At 36.4% G+C, this 24,513-nt stretch overlaps 1 pseudogene; it reads right to left on the bottom strand.

Moving 5' to 3' along the window:
- The window catches only part of LOC114025837, a 102,178-nt pseudogene that overhangs the window by 7,995 nt on the left and 69,670 nt on the right, over positions 1 to 24,513 (bottom strand).

Here is a 24,513-nt window from a genome sequence, read left to right as displayed (position 1 = left end):
AAATTGAAATTTAAAAAATTATTGAACTAATAAATAACACTAAGAGCTGGTTTTATGAAAAAAAACAATAAAATAGATGAATCTTTGGTAAATGTAATTAAAAGAAAGAAAGAAGAAAACCAAAATACCAGTATCAAAAATGAAAAGGGTGGGGGCAGCTAGGTGGCACAGTGGATAGAGCACCAGCCCTGAAGTCAGGAGGACCTGAGTTCAAATCCAGACTCAGACCAAACACTTGACACTTACTAGCTGTGTGACCCTGGGCAAGTCACTTAACCCCAATTGCCTTATTAAAAAAAAATGAAAAGGGTGAATCAACCACCAAGGAAGAGGGAATTAAAACAATAATTAGGAACTATTTTGCCCAACTGTATGCCAATAAATTTGACAATCTTAGTGAAATGAATGCATATTTACAAAAATATAAATTGCCCAGATTAACAGAAGAGGAAGTAAAATACTTAAATAACCCCATCTCAGAAAAATAAATTGAACAAGCCTTTGATGAACTCCCTAGGAAAAAATCTCCAGGGCCAGACAGATTTACAAGCAAATTCTATCAAACATTTAAAGAACAATTAATTGCAACACTATGTAGACTATTTGGGAAAATAGGTGAAGGAGTCTTACCAAAATCTTTTTATGATACAAAAATGGTGCTGATACCTAATCAGAAAGAGTCAAAATAAAGAAAGAAAATTATAGACCAATTTCCCTAATGAATATAGATGCAAAAATTTTAAATAAAACATTATCAAAAAGATTACAGCAACTTATCACAAGAATAATACACTATGACCAGGTAGGATTTATACCAAGAATGCAGGGCTGGTTCAATATTAGGAAAACTATTAGCATAATTGATCATATCAACAACAAAACTAACAGACACCACATGATTATCTCAATAGATGCAGAAAAAACTTTTGACAAAATACAACACCCATTCCTATTAAAAACACTAGAGAGTGTAGGAATAAATGGAGTCTTCCTTAAAATAAGTAGCATCTACCTAAAACCTTCAGCAAGCATTATATACACAGGGTTAAGCTAGAAACATTTCCAATAAGATTGGGGGTGAAACAAGGATGTCCATTATCACCTCTCTTGTTCAATATAGTACTAGAAACATTAGCTTTATCAATAAAAGAAGAAAAAGAAATTGAAGGTATTAGAATAGGCAAAGAAGAAACAAAACAATCACTCTTTGCAGATGATATGATGATACACTTAGACAATCCTAGAGTATCAAGTAAAAAACTACTTGAAATAATAAACAACTTTAGCAAAGTTGCAGGATATAAAATAAATCCACATAAATCATTGGCATTTCTATATATTACCAACAAAGCCCAACAGCAAGAGATAGAAAGAGAAATTCCATTTAAACTTACTGCAGACATTATAAAATATTTAGGAGTCTACCTATTGAAACAAACTCAGGAACTATATGAACACAATTACAAAACACTTTTCACATAGATAAAGTCAAATCTAAATAATTGGAAAAACATCAGTTGCTCATGGGTAGGCAGAGCTAATATAATAAAAATGACAATTCTACCTAAGCTAATTTACTTATTCAGTGTCATACCAATCAAACTAGAAAAAAATTATTTTATAGAGTTAGAAAAAATAATAACAAGATTCATTTGGAAGAACAAAAAGATCCAGAATATATCAAGGGAACTAATGAAAAGAAATGCTAAGGAAGGTGGCCTAGATGTTTCATATCTTAAATTGTAATATAAAGGAGTGATCATCAAAATTACTTGATACTGGCTAAGAAACAGAGTGTTGGATCAGTGCAATAGGGTAGGTATGCAAGATACAGTAGCCAAGGTGGTATAATACAACTTTTGGACTCAAATAGGTGTCAGTACATCTCCAAGCCTGATGATGGAAAATGCTATCCACATCCAGAGAAAGAACTATGGAGTTTGAATGCAGATCGAAGCATACTATTTGCTCTTTCTTTTTTCTTCTGTTTTGTTTTGTTTCTTCCTTCTTGTGGTTCCTCCTATTGTTTCTAATTCTTCTTTACAACATAACTAATGTGAAGATATGTTTAATAGGAATGTATATGTAGAGCCTATATCAGATTGCATGCTGTCTTTGGGAGGGAGGTGAGGAGGGAAGGGGAGAAAATTTAAAACTCAAAAGCTTATGGAAGTGAATGTTGAAAACTAAAAATAAATAAATTAATTTAAAAATGCATAAAATAAAATACTTAAGGAAACTAATTACATTGAAATAGATGTAATTTTTTTCCCCCTGTCCAAGTTCATAGGATCTCTGGATCCCCATTTAATAATCACTACTCTAGAACCTATGCCTCTACAAGCCCTGCAGAAGTATTCTCAGAAAATGTCGTTGTTCTTCCACTTTCTCAAGAAGTTGCGGGTTCCTTTGCAAAAAGGGCATTTTCCTCTTCCTGAAAAGATTTACAACCGTGCCCATCTTACTAAGGAGAGCACAAGGAGATAAATTATGCACTTGAATGTAATTCAGCAACTGGAAAGGACACACAGTCAACATCATGCATAACACTTAACCTGAAGTAATTTCTTTGTTTTTGGTCAGTTGCTTTCCTATTTCCCATAAATCTCAGCCCATTTAATCATTTATCTAATGCCTGTCACAAGACTTAAGAGCTGAAAGGATAGAATATACTAAAATGGGATAGGATGAGAGAAAAGGATGAATATTAGTAACCACATTGAGCATAATAAAATCATCACCTTATTTATTTTTAACTACTCTTGTCACTGACAAAATTCACCCTCTTCTTTTTCAAAAGGAGAAATTTCAGCTTAGAAACATCCTTAGTTTTTTTAATGCTCCATATATAGGATGAGGTCCTGGGAGAGTGAATTGCTACAGCTCAGTTCTCAATTCTGAATTTAGGTAACCATACTCAGAAAGAGAATGATTTTCCTGGTTTCACCAGCACCACAATGAATAGGTGGCTGGCTGGCTTCTTACTATGGCTAAAAGGGTACACAAGGAAGTCTAAGAATCACAGATTCAGAGGAGGCATAATATCATGTTTCTCAAAAAAACCTACTTTTCTCAAAATCATGATGTCTCTAGTTACCCTTATTCCAGGGGAATACAATTAATCAATAAATCAGTAAACATTTATTAAGTGCCTACTATGTGTCAGACATTGTGCAAAACATTAGGGATATAAAAAGAGGCAAAAGACAGTCCTTGCCCTTAAGGAGCTTATAATCTATTGTGGGAGACAACAAAGCAAGCTATATCCAGGATAAATAGGAAATAATTAACAGAGGGAAGTTCCTAGAATTAAGTGAGGTTGGGACAGGCTTCCTGCAGAAGGTGAGAGTTAAAGGAACTCAGAGAGGTCAGTAGTGCAAGCAGAGGAGGGACAGTGTTTCAGGTAAGAAGGACGGTCAGAGAAAATGCCTGGAGCCAAGAGATTGAGTGTCTCGTTTGTGGAACAGCCACAAAGCCAGTGTCATCAATGACAGTGATTCAGAACTAGAAGGGCCTTGAAGTTCATCTAGTCCAAGGCTCTTCATCTTATTTTTTTCTCTTTTAAAATGTTTTATTGATGCTCTTTTTTTCCTTTATTTTTCCTCTCATTTTTAAACATGAAGAAACTGAGAATGAGAGAGGTATAATGACTTGTGCACAGTTAAATGGCATAAGCAGAAAGAAGATGGGACTAGAATTCAGGTCACAGAATCATAGAATCTCAGATTTGTAATGAACCTTGAGGGCAATCCAAGGCAACTCATACCTAAATACGGATTTCCTCCTCTAACATCCCCTAAAAGTGATTATCCAATGTCAATCTGAAGACCTCCCCTATTAAAGAACACACTACATCCTAAGACATCCCATTCTGCTTTGGGACTGCTTCAATTCTTAGGAAGATTTCTTCATAAGAATTTCTTCTTCTATTCCTCTGCACCTTTTAGCCACTGTTCTTAGTCTCCTCTGGGGAGTTTCCTGGCTACAAGTCTATTTGTCCACAAAGACATCAAGAAGTTTCCTTCTCCCTTCTAGATACCTGAAATTCTACCACTAAATTCTTTCCTTCAGTATCTGATCCTTTGGGTATTGAAGGCTCTTCTGTCTTGAAGAGTCCCCTATGAAAATGAAAATGTCCCTGGGTGAAGAGCATCTTAAAAAGTTTTCAGATAATTCCTTAGCAGGGATTACTTCACAGCCAGCTCAGAGCAAAACTGCAAAGGAAAGAGACATAGAAGGAAGGGCACAGGAGAGGGAAAAAGAGAAAGGCCCTGAGAGTTTTGGGGGCTCCAAAGACAAATGTTGCCTTCATCACAATTTTACTCTGCCAAATGCTTTAGAAACAAATATAAATACTTATAGTACCTTTTGTAGATAAAGACCCAGGAAATTTCCCTGAGTTGCTGAGGTGCCCAGAATAAATGCTGCTGGCAACAGAGATGACTAGTCAGACTCAGAAAGAAAGGCAGCCATTTACTCCACTAGCATGGGGGAAAAATAGTCCTCACTTGATTCTTTAGGAAATGGCTCCAAGCCTTCTCCAGGGCTTTCCAAGTGTGAGTGGAAAAATGCCATTTATTTCCATGAATTTCAATCCACATCTTCATGTATTTCTGCAACAGACCATAGGTGAATCTCTGAGATTGCAAATTGTTCCCATGGGCATCTGTTGAGGCAGTCATTCCACCAAGACATATAAGAAAAGGCTTATGTTCCACTTACTTATTGTCTTAAAATGATGCACTATCTGGGCAGTGCCATTAATAGCTCTCCTCAGTTCCCAGTATGCTCTTCATTTATACTAAGTAGAATAATTAGGATTTCAAATTTGGGCCAGAAGAAGAAAAGTATTTAAACTTATATTCCATTATGTGACCTTCAAGGAGTACTTACTGGTTTGAACTTTCCTGCATAATCATTTGTAGGAGCCTATGCTACTCTTGAGGTTGACCATGCATATTTAAGAAGATTAGGAATAGAATTGATTATGGTTGTAGCTTAAACAAACCAAATCTACTTCACCTAGAAACCTAGAAGTTGATCTAGGATTCAATTCAGACAAGCCACAGGGAGATTGATTCTGAATTGCCCTGGTAAAAATCTTCTCTGGATTATTATATCTGGTACTGCTGTCATATTAGAGAAAAGCCATTGAAGAAAGGGAGGAAGAGTAGCATTTTTATATAAGTCAAAAAATAACATGAGATGACTAGTTGAAGAAATGTGGATGTTTAGGCAAGAGGAGAGAAGGCTAGGGTGGACATGAAGGCTGTCTAAATATTTTGAAGTTTAACCTTTGGAAGAAAGATTAGACTTGTACTGTTTGGCCCCTAAGGAGAGAACTAGGACCAATAGTTAGGTGTTACAGGGAGGCAGATTTTGACTCAACATAAAAAAAAAAAAACAAACTTCCCCAAAATTTAAGTCCATAAGATTTATACCATGAAGGGATTTTAGAGAACATGTAGTACAACCCCCTTATTTTACAGAAAAAAAAACACAATCTGCTAGATGATGAAACAATTTGCATAGGTTAACTTTACAAAAAATGGAATAGGTTGCCTTGAAGAACACTGAACCTTTTGTTCTTACAAATCTTCAAAGGGAGGCTTGAGGATTTCTTGTCATTTATATTGTAGTTGGGATTAATGCTTTGGGTATAAAGAGACATTTGGCATCCTTTCCTATGGATTTATGAATATGTAAGAAAGAATATACATACCTTAAAGTAACTGGGCTAACTTAACAAACAAAAAACAGTTGGCAAATTTGTGAATGATGCATTTATGATTCAAATAAGAAATACCATTTGCTTCTTCACCCAACAAATCTTACTTTGTAAAATGAGGAGGTTGGATCAGATGATCTCTAAATTCTCTTTTAGCTCTGAAGTCTCTGATCTATATGACTGAGTACAGTTCATTCACAGGACAACAAGAGATGTGATAATACTTTTATCAGTTTGCTTATGAAATCCTTCTTTGGGTACCCATAGGAACAGAGTGCTTCAGTACAGGTTATTAGTTAAATCTAGGGTTTAAATTAAGTTAGGACTCTCGGTTAAGTACAATAGGTTGGTTTTTTTCTTTTGTTTTGTTTTTGTGTTTTGCCCTCATAGAATTGTATATTGTTTACAGCAAATATTGTCTCAAAATGTAACAAAAATAATTTATCTTTAGCTGGAGACAAAATCAATTATAGAAGTTGTGATATCAAATAAGTACAATTTAAAGTGAGCATGAATCTCTGTTGAGGGTAACTGATGTCAGTTTGCCTGGCATATGTGAAGCAGAAGAAGAGAAAGAAATGGAAAATGGATAAGTTCACCAGGTCTTAGTGGGAATGTCAGGGAAACAATAAATTCTGTCTAGGCAGATCATTCCTTAAGTGTGTCAGTGACCATAGAAATTAACAAAGCTCCAACTGCTAATGATTATATTCCGTTTGGGGTAATGTAGACCTTCATATGCAGTTAGCTGGCTGATGGCACTTTTTGTTGGAAGCCTTCCCCTTTCTAAAGACTCTAAAGTCACAGAGCTTCCAGGTTTCTGCCTCCAATGATCCTTTAGTCCTCCCCATCCCCCAACCATCAGAATTTCTCTAACCATGTTCCTTCAGTCCCTCTTTCCAAGCTGGGAGAATCCCATTTCCCATCAGTTCCCTTGCCAATAAGGAGCCATACTTAAATTTCACAAGTCTTCATTTTTCACAGCAAGGTTTCGAGTTCAGTAAATATTTCCATTTGGAAAAACTTTATTCCCAAAAGAATAAAAAAGCATAGTTTAATCCAACATTTTAGAGCCTTTGAAAATGAAATAGAAAAAGACTACATCTGAATTTGCTAATGGTCTCTCATTGCTTCTGAGGCATTTTTCTAGTAATACTCACTCAAATGGATTCATCAAATGAATCTGGATCCCCCTTCCCCAATGATGCAGATCACAACCCATCATAACCCATATTGTGAAATTCTCATCCATATCCTCCTGAAAGTAAAACACACAGAGAAATAGGAATGAGCACCCAAATCAAAGTCAGAAAGCTGCCCTCTCAAAGTTTCATACGTTATCATTCACATTCCACATCAGCCTTCCTGATTCAGCCACATTAATTTCCTTGTTCCTTTCTGCCCATTTTCAGGTCCCCTTTTCTTATGTCTTCACTATTGCTACAGAAAATAAAAATAAAAATAAAAGGGCACATGGATTTGAAACAAGACTAAGCTCTGTCAGAAGGTGCAGGGATCACAAGGTTGACAACTACATAAAAGTTCAAAATTAATACACTCTCCCTTTAAGATCAAAATTCTAGATAATGTAGATACAGGAAAATGAGCCCTCATGGACTCTGACTACTAAACCAGTGGAAGAAGATAAATCTGTGAGTCAGCTCAGCATAAGTCTTCCAAGTACAAAGTCTCCAACCCTGTGGGCTATTGTTAATTACCATCACCAACAGTGAGATCATATTTCAAGATATGATGAAATACCAAGCAGCCAACTCAATCTGGCGTGAAGTATTGAAATACAATTACCAAAAACATATGACCAAGTAGCAGTAGCAACATTATTATTTTTCTGGGCCACTGAGATTTTTAACCTATTCCACTGAGGTGGGGCAATAGGTGGATTCCGGCTGTGGTACTCAAGAATCAAGCTATAAAACTTTTGAGGATGAGACTAGGTGGTATAATAGATAAAATGCTGGACTTGTGGAATCAGGAAAGCCTAAGTGCAAATCCAGTCTCAGATACTTAATGGTGTGACCCTAGACAAAGTCACTTAAGCCAATCTCCCAGCCTCAGTTTCTTACCTGAAAATTTTGGATAATAAAAGCATTTAACTCACAGGGCAATAACATCTGAAAAGTATTTTATAACCTTGAAAAGTGCTATGTAAATTATTATTATTATTATTATTATTATTATATTATTTAGCACAGTGGATGGAGCACTGGACAGTCAGGAAGACCTTAGTTCAAATTTAGCCTCAGACATTTACTATCTGTATGATCTTGAGCAATTCACTTAACCTCTCTGTGCCTCAGTTTCCTCATCTGAAAAATAGAGATAAATTATATCCTCTACCTCCCAAGATTGTTTTAAGGACCAAACGACAAAGTATTTGTAAAGCACTTTGCAAAGTATGAAGCAGATATATAAATGCTAGTTGGTAAATTATCATCTTCTGGAGCACCACTGGAGCTCCTAGGAGCTAATGAGACCCAGATAAATACATTACCTAATTTAAATGCTGCTTGCTAAAGGTTGAGAGGGGGGAAAGGCAGTAGAGCTCCCAAGTAAGTCTCCATTGTTACTAATAGGAATATTGGAGCAGATGGCCAAGCTGATCAGTCAGCTTGGCTGTCAGCTCTCTCAATCAAGTTCCCTGGGGACATTGTGGTTTCTCTCTCTCTCTCTCTCTCTCTCATATGTTTTCTCAGAATGAAAGAATACTCCCTTTCTTTTTATAATTCCTCTGGTTAAGACTTGTCTTGGTGTCTAATTCACTCCTTTATTTCTTTTCTCTTACCCTATAGCCCCAAGACAAGACCTGATACTTCTAAGCCTCCAAAGGCTGACTCACTAAAGAGAAAACCAAGTGATTTCTTTTGCTTTCTATTAGACAGAGCTCCCCTCTTGTCTAGCTGCTTCTGACTGGCATGCTCACTCTGTTATTTAACAAATTACTCTGATGCTTTCATTAGGACTATTGACATTTACAACTAGCCAGCCCCTACCACTTACTAATGATTTTGCTAAGGGACTTTTCTACTTTTTCTTAACTCCTTTTTAAAGAATCATTTTATAAATAGGGATGACAACTGCTTAGATGATATAGACTTTCTATGATCTGCGTAACATTATCTTAAAAGCAAGAAAGAAGCTGAGACATTCAAGTTTGGCTTCACCTTCCTTAACATATCCAGGTCTAAGTGAAATTAGCATGGGTCATCAATATTATTCTTATGTGCATCCTTAAGGGATAAATAGTGAGGTGGCACTTTCACAGATGGCAAGATCAAAGAAGTATTAGTGCTTTGACAGAAATTTTGGCCTCAAAACACTGTTTCAAAAATCCCAATTCCTTGTGCCAAAGCTGTTTTTTTGGTTTTGTTTTTTGTTTTTTTTTGCTTTTTAAGTCAAAGGTTTTTAACACTTACGTTATTGGTAGATTGGTTGTACATTTTATATTACACGGATAATCTAGTCCTTGACTATGTTTTCCTTATGTCAGGTAATTCATACAAGTTCAATGGAATCCAATGGCAGGACTAGGAAACTGATGACCATGGAAATTGAAAAGCATATCATGAGTTCTCTTCTCTTTTTCCAGGAATTTGGAGAGATATCAGTGAATCTGAGAGTAGCCTTTATGACCAATAAAATTTTCTGCCCCTCCATTGGATGTGTGATTTCATTAGCGTAGGGAGCTCCCAATAAATAACTCTCTCTACCACTGTAGACTTGACACATACTCTGCTAAGTGATTTGCCAAGGTCACACAACTAGCATGTATTAATAGTGGGACTTGAACCCAAATCTTCATGTCTCAAAGGTTAGTTCTTTGACCACTATACCAGAAGTTCTTAACCTTTTTTTGTGTCATGGACCCCTTTGATAGTCTGGTTAAGCCTACAGATTTCTCAGAATGATGTTTTTTAAAAGCACAACATAAAATATGTAGGATTACAAAGGAAATCAACTATATTGAATTGTAATAAAAATATTTTTAAAAATACATTATCACAGGGCCAGCTAGGTGGCACAGTGGATTGAGCACCGGTCCTGGATTCAGGAGGACCTGAGTTCAAATCCAGCCTCAGATGCATAACACTTACTAGCTATGTGATCCTAGGCAAATCACTTAACCCCATTGCCTAACCAAAAAAAAATACCTTATCTCATAGAGCAGCTAAGGAACATAGTGGATAGAGCACTGGCCCTGGAGTCAGGAGGACCTGAGTTCGAATCTGACCTCAGACACATGACACTCACTAGCTGTGTGACTCTGGGCAAATCACTTAACCCCAATTGCCTGGCAAAAAAATCCAAACAAATAAACAAAAAATACATTATCTCAGTCCCCAGGTTAAGAACTATGCCATTCTAGTATCACCAAATATCACATCTGTCAAATGTCACAACTCCACCACACCACCATCACCACTCAGATGATGACTATTACAGATATTCCTGATGTCAGGATACGCAACATCTCATTATATAATCCCTTTGAAGTAAATGAGATATAAAAATTTGGAGGAGGGGGGCGAAGTGGAAACATGGCAGAGTTGGCATTTAAAACACTAAAGGTTTTTAACTGCCTCAGCTAGAATATACTCTGAAGGAAAGTTTTACATCCTGCCCATGGTAGGAGCACTAACTGCAGAGCTTCACACTCTTTGGCCATTCATGCCTCATTTCTGCACTCTGAGCAGCCCTGAGGAGAAAGATATGTTTGATCAATGACAGACATTCATGGTTACTCCCAGAAAAAACAAACACAAATGCATTTTTTATTCATGGCAACTAGAATGAGCCCCAGAAAACCCATCTTCCACAAAGATAGCCCTATCACAGTGATCTATTTAAATGTGCCAGAGAAGCCTTTTTCTTTCTCATTCCCCAGGGTCCCTTCCAAGGTAGAAATCAAAGAATGAGTCACAATTGGTTACAGGAGAAATGATAACCAAGGGTTTGTAGGGGCACCTGGGGAGAATGAAGTCCTTTTTTAATTCCTTTCTTCATGACCACCCTCCTCCATGAGTTGGTGACAGAAAGCACTTTATCTCGCCTTCTCACCCCTACTCTGTGGTAAGAGCTTTATATCATCTTTATATCACAGACCTTTTGTCTGTTGCTAAATGGAAGTACTATTCATCCTAGGCACTAAAATACCTTCAAGTCATCAAATGTAAGGACCTCCATTGACCAGGAGTTCCTGATTAGGCTATTTTTCAACTACCAAGAATGTTAGTGATAGGATCAAAATAGATAAAATGTGTACACTCTAGATCAGGGGTAGATGTCTCTTGTTTTTCCATCATTGTAACAGAGGTTCTGATTTGATTGTACTACAGTGAAGCTTCTTTCTTTCAGTTCCAGAATATTCTCCCAGATATGACTTGTTTCAGGTATTTCATTTGGCTGCAGGGTCACCAACAGGGTGAAATGGGTTAGCACTTAGGAGAATAGAATTTTATTCCAGGTTCTGTCACTACTGACTATAATGTTGGGCAAACCATTTCTCTTCCATGGGCCTCAGTTTACCATCTGCAAAATGAGGGGATTTGACATGGTAACTTGTAAAATCTCTTATGCTACTAAATCTACGGTTATCACGTGGAGCTGGGAGTGATCTTATCTAGTCTAAGCTCCTCACTTTAAAGATGAAGAAATTTAAGCTTAGATAGTTCAAATGAGTTGTCTAAGGTCACACGCATAATGACGCAGCAAAATCAGGATTTGAATCCACATTTTCTGACTCCAAATTTAATATTCTTTCCACTAAACTATTACGTCTTTTAAGAACGTCTCCAACTCTCATAGTCTGCTTCTAAGGTAAGGGCTGGTCCTTTGCTTATATAGATAAGTGGTAAGCCCCAGAGAGTCCCTAGTGTGGAAATTACCACTACCCTAACCCTGCCTTATGAATATTTGGTTAATTAATGGTTAATTGATGGTTAATTGGTTAAATGGTTAATTGATATAGGCGAAATATCCATGAGCATCTGGAGCAGGGAGGGAAGTCCGTCATTTTAACAATGAGGAAATTAAAATTCAGAGGGGTTCACCTATATAGGGTAGTGTAATGATACTTCACTTTTGCGGAGTTTTGGGGATTAGGGAGTACAGGAAAGGAGGTAAAGAATAAAAATAATACTAAGGGATCCTTAGGGCCTCTTCCTGGTATTTCTTCTTTTTTTCACCCATTTAATTTTATTATTTATTCTGATTATTATTTATTTTCTCTTCCTTCAACTTTTCTTCCTAACTCCCATCCCTATCCCCTATCAACAACTTAAAAACAACAACAACAAAACCCTCCAAACAAATATGCATAGTCAAATGAGACAAATTCCCACACTGGCCATGCCCAAAAATGCATGTTTCATTCTGCATTTTATGCCCATCATCTCATCATTGGTCCTCAGGAATCAGTTTGTCATTGAATTGATCTAAATTCTAAAGCCCTTCAAAGTTGTTTTTATTCATAATGTTATTGTCATAATGCTCAGCTCATTTCACTTTGCCTAAGTTCATATAGGCTCCTCTGAAATTGTCCTTTTCATAGTTTCTTACGGCACAATATTTTATTATTTTCATATACCATAATTTGTTTAGCTATTTCCTAATAGGTGGAAGCCTTCTTAGTTTCCAGGTTTTTTTGCTACTACAAAAGGGATCCTACTATGGATCCTTTTTTCTCTTTCTTTGATCTCTTTGGGTTATATCTAGCACTATTATCACTTGGGTCAAAAGGTATGCATTGTTCAGTGACTTTGGGGGCATAGTTCCAAATTGCTTTCCAGAATTCCTGGACCAGTTCACAACCAAAATCCAGTCTCTGTGGCATAATTTCTGACACCTTAGTGAGGCAAACAATGTTTATGTCTCTTTCCCTCATCAACATGCCCCCTTCTTTACTTGCACTAAGGGGAAAAACCACGCAATAAGAATATAAACCACTGTGAGGAGGGAGGAAGGTTGATTCCACTCCACCAGGACATTGTGTCTAGTGCAATGAATTCGGGGAATCTTAGAAAAGGTGACAATGACCCTGATCAAATCATACCTTAGAATCACATGACACTTTAGGAGTATTCAGGTTCACTCAGCTAACATGTCTATTTCAAGTTTTTTTTTCGATCTAAATATGCAAAGTTCCTTTATCCCTTTGTTATATAGCATGATCTTGAGGTTGTTTGCCATCCTTGTCACCCTATTCTGGAAACTCTCCAGAATTTTACTAAAATTTGGCACTCAGAACTATGCATAATATTCAAGATGTGTTCTGATTAGATCAGAGTTTTAGTTTTTTGATCCAGACCTATCACTTCACTAAAGTAGGTAATGCCCCAGCAAGTAAACTGACTCTACCAATGCAAGTCAGTAGCTGTTCTGCTGCTCATAATCTTAGAGAGCTGTCTAAGGCACTAAAAGGATAACTGACTTAATGTGGGATCACACAGCCTATTGCATGTTGCAAACCCAAGTCTTCTTGATAGAGATGCCAGCTCTCCAAACTCTTCCCTACATTTCCTTGCATATGGTTGAGTATAGAGGAACTATCAGCAACCTTGTGTTGGATGCCAACTTCTTCATTTCTGACCAAACTTCACTCCAGACTTCTCTATCATGCCTAGAAATGTTTTCATCCTGGAAGATCTCTTCAGCCCTGGAATTCACATCTAAAAAGAACCCTCAACCTTGAGTTCCTGCCTTCTGACTTAAAGGGTCCTGCCAGAACCTACCTTCAAGGAGTTTGCCCAGACCATCTCTTCATTTTTCACCAGGCTATACTATGGACCTCCCCATTATGCCCTGGTGCCCGACACCTCACCCTCCCCAAGCACTACCTTTTCCACATCCTTTTATGTGTTGTCTTCCTCTATTAGAATGCAACTAAGAAATAGAAAAATAGATCAATGGAACAGAGTAGATACACAATTTACAGCATCAAATAAGCATAACCTTGTATTTGACAAGTATAACAACTTAAGATTTTGGAATAAGAATTCATTATTTGATAAAAAAAAAACTGTTGTTGGGAAAACTGGAAAGCAATTTGGCAGAAACTGGGAATGGACTAATATCTCACACCATTTACCAAGATAAGGTCAAAATGGATATATGACCTAGATATAAAGAGAGATTTTACAAGAAAATTAGAACACGGAATATATTACTTATCAGACTTATGCACAGGTGAACAATTTATGAATAAAAAAGAGATAGCAAAGTTAGGTATAAAATTGATAGTTTGGATTACATTAAATTACAAAGGTTTTTTACAAAAAAGCAAATATAGTCAAAATTAGAAGGAAAGCAGAAAATTGATGGGGAAACTTTTATAGACTATCAGATAAAGGTCTCATATCTAAAATATATAAAGGTCTTTATCAAATTTGTAAGAATATAAGTTATTCCCCAGTTGATAAAAGGTAAAAGGATATGAACAGGCAGTTTTTCAATGAAGAAATCAAAACAATTTATAGTCATACAAAAATGCTCTAAATTATTATTGATTAGAGAAATGCATATTAAAACAACCATGAGATATCATTTGAGATATCAATTTACAGCGACAAGATTGGATAAATGATAGAAGGGGAAAATGATAAACATTGGAGAGGATGTGGAAAAATCAGGACACTAATTCATTGTTGGTGGAATTGTAAAATGATCCAAGCTTTTTTGAAAGCAATCTGGAATTATGCCCAAAGAGTTATTAAACTACCCATATCCTTTGACCCAGCAATACTACTACTACTTGGTCTATTGACAAAGATGAATAAGGAAAAAGTAAAAGAACCTATAGTGTTTGTACCAGCTTTCTTTGTGGTGGCAAAGAACTGGAAATTACAGGGATACCCAACAATTGGGGAATGGCTGAACAAGTTGTGATTGTGACAGACTGCTACTGTGCTATAAGAAATTATAAACTCAATGATTTTATAAAAACATGGAAAAACTTGCACTAAATAATGAAGAGCAAAATGGGCAGAACCAAGAGAACATTATATATAGTAATACCAATTTGTTTTAAGGATGGCTTTGAATGAATGTTATTTTGTCTATTATAAGTACCCAAATTAAATATAAAAGACATGTGAAGAAAGATGCTATCTGCATCCAGAGAAAGAACTAATAAATAGAAATATATAAAGAATAATTTTACATTTACATATATATGATGTGTGTGAGAATATTATACACATACACATATACACACACCTATTTGTGTCTAATAGTAGCCATCTCTAGGGCGGGGGGGGAGGGAAGGGAAGAAAAAAGGAGTAAAATTTTGTATTCTATTTCAAAGGAATAGCAAGTTGTGCATAGTAGATTTGCAGTTTCATGTACAATCATCTTCTTTATTGTACTATGTTATGGAAATGCTTTTTTATTACATAAATTAAAAAGAAAATTTAAAAAGAAAAATAAATGTTCCATGTGTTTTTGTTTAAAAAAAGAATGCAAAGTCCTTGAGGGCAAAACTTTGGTTTTCCTTGTAATTAATTCCTATTCCTTAGCACAGTGCTTGATAGATGTCTGATTGACTGACTATCAGTGCTAACTAAGGTTACATTATGGTTTTTTTTGGTGGGGGAGGGCAAGGGTTGGGCAGTACTGTTGGCTGATACTGCTTGTGATCCATTAAACTACCATAATTTTTAAAAATAATTTTTATTGCTTTCTTGTTTTTTTAAATCATCATGATTATCTTTAATATACCTCTGACTCCACTTCCCAGAGAGCCATCCCATATAAGAATTAATATTTTTAAATGCAAAAAAGAAGAGAAACTTCCAGGAGCCAAGATGTTGAAGTAAGCAGTAAGTCATTTTGACCCTCCCTTATTGACCTTGAAAAACCCAGAAATTATTGCCTCAGGAAAAATCCTGGAATAGTGGAGCCAGCACCCAGACAAGGTGCAGCAGTCTTTTAGCTCAGGAATCTTGGGGGAATAATGGGAAAGGTCCCTCTTGCTATGATTGAAGGGGACCAGTATAGGACGAGAGGTGTTCCAGCAAGCCAGCAGCAAGTCCCACCTGAGCAAACCTGTGGGAGATCCTGAGCCCAGGGTGGTGGAGCAGGCAAGCACCAAAACCAGGACTCCGCTCCCTGTTCCCCACCCACATACCTTGGCACAGCCAGGAGAACTGGCAGACATCAACTTAGAGAACGAAGAGCAGCTGAACCTACCTGTGCTCTAGCATAGCCCCTCACTTGCAAATTCATCTGGTCCTAGAGATTTTCCCCTAAATACTGCTTTTGCTGCTTCCCACAAATTTGGTATGTTGCCTCATTGTTGTCATTCTCTTTAATGAAATTATTGATTGCTTGTATTATTTGTTCTTTGACCCACTCATTCCTTAGAATTAAATTATTTAGTTTACAATTAACTTTTAATCAATATTTTCCACAGCCCTTTATTAAATGTAACTTTTATTGCATTATGATCTGGAAAAGAATGCATTTAATATTTTTGCTTTTCTGCATTTGATTGTGAGCTTTTTAAGCCCACTACATGGTTAAATTTTGTGAAGGTACTATGTATAGCTGAGAAAAATTTATACTCCTTTCTATTCCCATTCAATTTTCTCCAGAGGACTATCATATCTAACTTTTCTAAAATTATGCATTGCCTTGACTTCTTCCTTGTTTATTTTATAGATAGATTTATCTAGTTCTGAGAGGAGAAAGTTGAAGCCCATCATTAATATAATGTCTATTTCCTCCTATAACACATTTAACTTTTCCCTTAAGAATTTGAATGCTATGTCATTTGGTGCATATGTTTAGTGTTGAATATTACTTCATTGTCTATGGTACCTTTTAGCAAAATATAGGTTCCCTGCTTATCTTTTGTAGTTAGGTCTGTATTTTGCTTTTGCTTGATCAGAGATCATGATTGCTAACTCTGCCTTTTTTTACCTCAGCTAAAACATAACAGATTCTGCTCCAGGCCCTTATTTTTACTCTATGTGTGTCTCTCTGTTTCAAGGAAGTTTCTTGTAAACAACATATTGTTGCATTCTGGTTGTTAATCCATTCTGGTATCCACTTCTGTTTTGTGGGTGAATTCATCTCATTCACATTCAGTTATGATTATTGTGCATTTCCCTCCATCTACTTTTTTCCCTGTTTATTTTTCTCTCTCTTTTTACCCTATTCCTCTTCAAAAGTCTGTTTTGCTTCTGATCACTGCCTCCCTTAATCCATCCTCCCTTCTATCAGCCCTTTCACCTTCTCTCATTCCCTTCCCCTCCTACTTCCCTATACCCTAAGATAGATTTCTATACTCAACTGATTGTGCATGTAGTTCCTTCTTTAAGCCAATTCTGATGAGAGTAAGGTTCAAGCACTGCCTGCCACCACATCCCTCCCCCCACAACTATCTTCCCCACCACTATAAAAGTTCTTGCTTTATTGCCTCTTTTATGTAAGATAAGTTTCTCCATTTTGCCTCTCCCTTGACTCATCTTTCAGTGCACCTCACTTTCTCACCCTTTCATTTTATTTTCTTGGAAATCATCCCATCATTGTCAAATCACACCCTTGCCTTCTGCTTATGTATATTTGTATATTCTATCAAACTGCTCTATTAATGAGAAAGTTCTTAGGAGTTACAAGTATCATTTTCCCATATAGGAATAAAAACAGTTTAAACTTACTCAATCCCATATGATTTGTCTTTCCTGTTTACCTTTTTATACTTCTCTTGAGTCTCATATTTGAAAGTCAAATTTTTATTCAGCTCTGGTCTTTTCATCAGGAATGCTTGAAAATCCTCTATTTCATTAAATAGCCAGTTTTCCCCTGAAAATTTGTACTCTGTTTTGCTGGGTAGGATATTCTTGGTTGTAATCCTAGTTCCTTTGCCTTCTGGAATATCATATTCCAAACCCTCTGAACCTTTAATGTGTAAGTTGCTAAATCTTATGTTATCCTGGCTGGCTTCTTGATATTTGAATTGTTTCTTTCTGGCTGCTTGTAATCTTTTCTCCTTGACCTGGAAACACCACAATTTGGCTATAATATTCCTAGAAGTTTTCATTTTGGGATCATTTTTAGGAGGTGATTAGTGGATCCTTTCAGTTTATATTTTACCCTCTGGATCCAAGCTATCAGGGCAGTTTTGCTTTATAATTTCTTAAAAGATAATGTCTAGGCTCTTTTTTTGATCATGGCTTTCAGGTAGTCCAATAATTCTTAAAATATCTCTCCTGAATCTATTTTCCTAGTCTGTTGTTTTTTCAATGAGACATTTCACATTTTCTTCAATTTTTTAATTCTTTCAACTTTATTTGATTGTTTCTTATTGCCTCATGAAGTCATTATTTTCCAGTTGCCCATTTCTAATTTTTAAGGAATTATTTTCTTCAGTGAGGTTTTTCTACCTCTTTGTCCATTTAGCCAATTCTACTTTCTAAGGACTTCTTTTCTTAAGTGAATTTTTGTACCCCTTTTTCCATTTGGCCAATTCTGCTTTGCAAGGTATTCTTCTCTTCATTGGATTTATTTAGTCAGTTTTGCTTTATAAGGTATTATTTTCTTTAGTATTTTTGTGCTTCTTTTACCAAATTATTGATTCTCTTTTCATAATTTTTTTTGCATCATTCTCATTTTCCAATTTTTTCTTCTAACTATTATTTAATTTTTAAAATCTTTTTTGAGCTTTTCCAGGAATTCTTGTTGGGCTTGTATGCAAATCACATTTTTTTATTTGAGATTTTGCTTGCAGCTATTTTGACAATGTCATCTGAGCTTGTATCTTGGTTTTCCCTACCACCGTAGTAGCTTTTTTTTACATTCAAATTCTTTTTTTTGTTGTTGTTGTTTGCTTATTTTTCCAGTTTTTTTCTTACCTTTTAAAATTATGCTAAACTTGGGTTCTGATCCCAGGGTGGAGAGGGCACTGTCTCAAGCCTCAGGTTTTTCCTACTGCTGTTTTCAGAGATAGCTTTGGGGGTCCACAAATTTTTGGTGCTTCCAAGGTGGTATGATCTAAAGAGAGGGATGGTCACTGTGATCTTTGTCTATGCTCTGATATTTACCCAGGAAGGAACTTTGTTCCCCTGCAGCCACTAATGCTATTGCTCCTTTTGGCCTTCAAATTGTATATGGACAATGCAACAGGGTCCTGAAACTTGCACCAATAAAGGATCCCCTGTAATATGTTTCTGACCAGTTGTCTGACCCCCTTACTGTCTGTGGGCTGAGAATTCCTGAAGCTGCTGCTGCTGCTTTTGCTGCCACTTCCAAGGCTTGCCTTAGGCCATACTGTGGACCCAACCACAACCCTGGTGGGACAAATTTTTCCTGCCAACTTCCAAAGTTCTGTTGGACTGTAAAATTGTTTCATCCTGACCTTTGTCTGACTTTGCCACTCCAAAATTCATTTTGAGGTGTTTTTATAAAGTTGCTTGAAGGGGAATTTGGGAGAGCTCTGTTAAGTTCCTGCCTCTACTCTGCCATCTTGCTTCTGCCCCCACCACCATATCTTTTTTTGGGGGGGGGGTTAGGCAATGGAGTTAAGTGACTTGCCCAGAGTCACACAGCTAGTAAGTGTCAAGGGTCTGAGGCCAGATTTGAACTCAGATCCTCCTGACTCCAGGGCCAGTGCTCTATCCACTGTGCCACCTAGTTGTTCCTTCACCACATCTTTTTAAGATAAACTGCTGGCCAGCCATCCCTCCCCTATCACATATGTGCAAAGTTTATTTTTTTAAACCTAAAGGTAATAATCTAAATTTGTCCAATTAAATTTCATCAAGTTAGATTTGGCCTAACGTACTAGCCATTTAAAATCTTTTTGGATCCTGATTTTGTCAACCATTTTAGCTCTCTACTACTTTAGTGCCATCTATTAATTTGATGAGCATGCTATCTATGCCTTTATCTAAACCCTTGATAAAAAATATTAAACAGCAGAGTGCCAATCACACATCACTGCATCAGAGCCATTATAATAGAAACATGCCAGTCTATCGATTCACTTGCATGTGGATTGGGCTAAGGTAGTTGTGACTATTCTGGGGCACTCCTTTAGAGACTTTCCAAATTAACTTCAACTCACTGCTCCAGCCACCACTGTAAAATGTCTACCTGACACCAGCGGGGTTTTCCTAAGACAAATAATAGAATTGTAGAATTTAGATTTAAAAGAACCTTAGAGATCATTTACTACAACTCTCACTTGAAAGATAAAGAACTCTAACCCCATGCTGATTGAGGGATATATTCTATTTACTCAGGAAAAGCTATTGTAGCAGTATAAAATATTCTGAGTGGCAAACTGGAATGCATAGGAAGCAGCATAATGTAATAAAAGAGAACTTGATTTGCCATCAGAAGATCTTAATTTGAATTGTGCCTCTGCCATTTGTTATCTATGTGTTCTAGGCAAGTCACTTTGCCTCTGTGAGTCTCAATTTCCATTATCTTTATAGACATATGAGCTCAATGGGCTATATCAGCAGGTCTCAAACTTTTTGGTGTCCGGAACCCTTTACATTCTTTTAAAAATATATTTATTTATTTTTAGTTTTCAACATTCACCTTTAGAAGATTTTTAGTTTTAAATTTTCTCTCCCTCCTTCTTTTCCCGCCTCTCTAAGATGGCGTGCAGTCTAATACAGGCCATACATGTACTATCATATTAAACATATTTCCACATTAGTCATGTTGTAAAGAAGAATTAGAACCAAAGGAAAAGCCATGAGAAAAAAAAACAAAAACAAAGGAAAAATAGTATGCTTCAATCCGCATGAGTCTTTTTGAATTGTTTTAGCTCATTTGCATTGCTGAGAAGAGCTAAGTCTATCAAAGTTGGTCACTGCACAGCGTTGCTGTTACTGTGTATAATGTTTTCCTGGTTCTGCTTACTTCACTTAGCATCACTTCATGCAAGTCTTTCCAGGTTTTTCTGAAGTCCACTTGCTCCTCATTTCTTTTGGAACAATAGTATTCTGTTACATTCATATACTACAACTTGGTCAGCCATTCCCCAATTGATGGGTATCCCCTCAATTTCCAATTCTTTGCCACCACAAAAAGAGCTGCTATAAATATTTTTGTACATGTGGGTTGTTTTCCCACTTTTATGATCTCTTTAGGATATAGATCTAGAAGTGGTATTGCTGAGTCAAAGGGTATGTACAGTTTTATAGCCCTTTGGGCATAGTTCCAAATTGCTCTCCAGAATGGTTGGATCAATTCACAACTCCACCAGCAATGCATTAGGGTTCTAATTTTCCCACATCTTCTCCAACATTTATCATTTTCCTGTTTTATCATGTTAGCCAATCTCATAGGTATGATATGGTACTTCAGAGTTGTTTTGATTTGCATTTCTCTATTCAATAGTGATTTAGAGCATTTTTTCATATGACTATAGATAGCTTTAATTTCTTCATCTAAAAACTGCCTGTTCACATCCTTTGACCATTTACCAATCACCTCTTTACACTCTTAAAAATCATTCAGGACTTTATAGAATACTTGTTTATGTGGGTTATGTCTATTATTATTTTCAATTAAAACAGATAATTTTTTTAAAAATCATATTAATTCAATTAAAATAATAATAATCAACCCATTACATATTTACATAAATCTTTTAGGAAAAAACTATTTTTCCAAAACAAAAAAATATTAGTGATAAAAATGGCATTGTTTACATGATCTTGCGTTTCTCTTTAATGTCTTAATTAATGGAAGACAGATGAATTTTCCTATTTGCTTCTGCATTCAATCTATTGCGATATATTGTTTTTGTTGAAATATATGAAGAAAATCCAGCCATACATAGGCATGTAGCTGGAAAAGGGAGGAATATTTTAATCATCAGTGTGCTGGTAAATGTTTAATAGCTGACTGGCTGAAGGAGAAACATAAGCATGATACATATGATACATCACTTTACTAAGACTAACTCAGAGTTGGGCAAACTATAGAGGAAGGCCAAATATGGCCCCACCTATTTTTACGTGGCTGGCAGCTAAGAATGTTTTTTTTTTAATTGTCAAATACAATATATATAATAAATAAAAATAAATAAAACAAAAAACATTATTTCAAAATGTAAAAATTATTCTCAGGGCTGCACATAAATTGGGGTGGATACTGAGGAGGGGGTACTAGATTTGGCCCTCTGATGTAGCCAAAAGGCTATAGTTTGCTGACCCTGGTCTAGATGATCAACAAAAGACTCAATTAGGCCCTCATATGAATTTTGTTCATTTCTAAGGTATAAATGCTCACACTGAAAATTTTATAATCAGCTCTCTTGAGCAGGTTTTAGCTGGCTCCAGCATACTTCCGATTTTCATAAGCAAATAATGTCTTAGTACAAGGTTTCCCAAAACAATTAGTGAAGTTTAACTACACTGAGACTTTCAGGACACCCTATATCATTATGAAATTAGTTTTGACCTCATAGAGCCCCTGAAAGGGTCTTGATGTCTCCCATGAGGCCATGGACCAACCTCTGAGAACCTCTGGGATGGGTGATCAGGAATGCTCTTTCCAGCTGTAAATGCTATGTTCCCATAAGTGTTTACTCCAATTAGTGTAGATAGCAGAGTTGGGCCTAGATCTTGAATCTCTGGTTCTCTGCTCTCTTCCAGTACTACTTCTTAATTATCTATGTGCAAAAGACTCCATGATCTTTGAATATGCTAAAGCTATAGGATTTTAGAAGCACCTCAATCTATATTAGGAGAAAAGGAAGTAATTTTTTAACCTTGATCAAGGACAGAAGAAAGAGTATAGAATATAGATGCTATATTGATAAACCTGAGAAAGCTAATATAGTGTGCAGGTTTTCTTTGTATTTATATCTCACTGCTATTTCCTACCACACTCAGTGCATATTCAAGATCTTGCTGAGTATACAGAATCTTACAGCATACATACCCATCAGTAGGCAAAGCAGGGATAAGCATTTGCTTTGATTTCTCTCTCTCTCTCTCTCTCTCTCTCGTTAACTTTTTGGAGAGTAGCAAATTTCAATAGCTTTAATCAAATTTAGTATAAGCAAGTGAATCAATGGACTGGTCAGTCACTACTATTCTGCTCAGATACAGTGATGAATATATATGGATTGAGAGACATATATGTAATCTACTTCTTTATGTACATATAGAAATATACCTATATGTGTGTTTATATATTTCTAATTTTACATACCAGTATTATACTAGATAAGAAGACAAGAATTGGAGTCAGAGGACTAGGTCCAAATTCTAGTTCTTCCACTTAAACTTGAGTGACATTGGGTAGGTCACTTCACTCCCCTGCATCTTGTTTTCCTTATCTATAAAATAAGGGATTTGGACTGTATGCCCTTTAAGGTCTCTTCCAACTCCAAATGTAAGATTCTATGATGTTTCATGGCTTAAGTAGGGCTATCATCAAAAGGGTGCCAGGTCAGGGTAGATCAAGCTTTGTGCCTCTTTCCCTTAGGTTGCCTTTATATACTGGGGGTCATTATCCCAAATGTGACTTTCATTGATGAGTCAAGTCCCTCAGATCAAGGATAGCTTCACCCTCCCCTCAAGGTTTTAGGGATATCCTTGAGTGTTTGGGAATTTCTTTCTCTAATGCCATCAGCTCAACCTCTCATTCTGGAACGTTTCTTTTCAAATGTTAGCTGTTACTGATTAGTTCCCTGGTATCATTCATCCAATTAACATCAACTAGATTTTACAAATATAAGTAACTATCACTGAGAAGATAACAAGAACAGACATAAAAACCACCCCTCAAACCGGGACACATTCTTCCCTCTACAACCTTACTCCATTGGGAAAGTGGGCTCAATCTTAAAGTAGTTGCTACAAAGAATTTACCCCCTATAAGTTCACTTTTTAATGCAGCATGGTAGATGGATAAAGAGTCACAGTCACTCCCCTCTGTTGGCTGTCTTCAATTCTTTTCTATGCCAGGTCAACCAAATTGCTCAATACTTTATTCTTCATCTGGCTTGGCTGTCTGTAAAATCTGACATGAACTCCAGGTCCTAGACCTCTAGCAGGTCATTCTCCTAACCTCACAAGGTCAAATATAAAGAAGAAAACTACAGAGTCCACTATTCACTGACAATTTATTGGCCCTGGGTGGGAAGGGTGGCCTATCTTCACCCACAGGCTTACAGCATATCCTCTCCACTTGAATTATTTAGGCAAAGAAGAGAGACTAAATCATCTGGTTAGTACAGTTAGTTCTTATTTGTCCCCCCTTTCAAGGTGTCCATGTACTTGGATGAGAAAAAAATAATACTTTATTTCAACATAATTGGTTTCCTTTGTAATCTATGTATTTTAAAACATTGTTCTAAAAATTGAATATTCTATTCTAAAAACCCTTTACCAGGCTGCCAAAGGGAACCATGACACAAAAAAAGTTAAGAACCCTTAGGTTAAAGCCTTTTATAAATATTCTTAATTATGGCTCAGAAGCCAAAAAAAAATCCTCTTCTTCAGATATTAAGCAGACCAGAAATAATATTGGTGCATGTTGTCTGATCCAGGTGGGAGATTGCATCTAGTAAAATCCACTGTGCATGCTCAGAAGGACAACTCGTCCCTGTCATACCTGTTTCTTGGACACTTTTACACAAGTGAGATTCAACTGAAACACCAGGGTTGGCTTTGAAAGGAAAGACATTTTTGTCATACAATGGTAACCTACAAGAATGGTGTCAAACTCAAATAGAAAATGGGGCTACCAATCCATACATAAAGATCCCTGGGGCAGCTAGGTGGTGCAGTGGATAGAGC

Source organism: Vombatus ursinus, unplaced genomic scaffold (genome assembly GCF_900497805.2).
Source record: "Vombatus ursinus unplaced genomic scaffold, bare-nosed wombat genome assembly UNPS02014832.1, whole genome shotgun sequence".
Lineage (NCBI taxonomy): Eukaryota > Metazoa > Chordata > Mammalia > Diprotodontia > Vombatidae > Vombatus > Vombatus ursinus.
The sequence above is the reverse complement of the archived record's forward strand: the minus strand, read 5'-3'. Positions and strand labels throughout refer to the sequence as shown.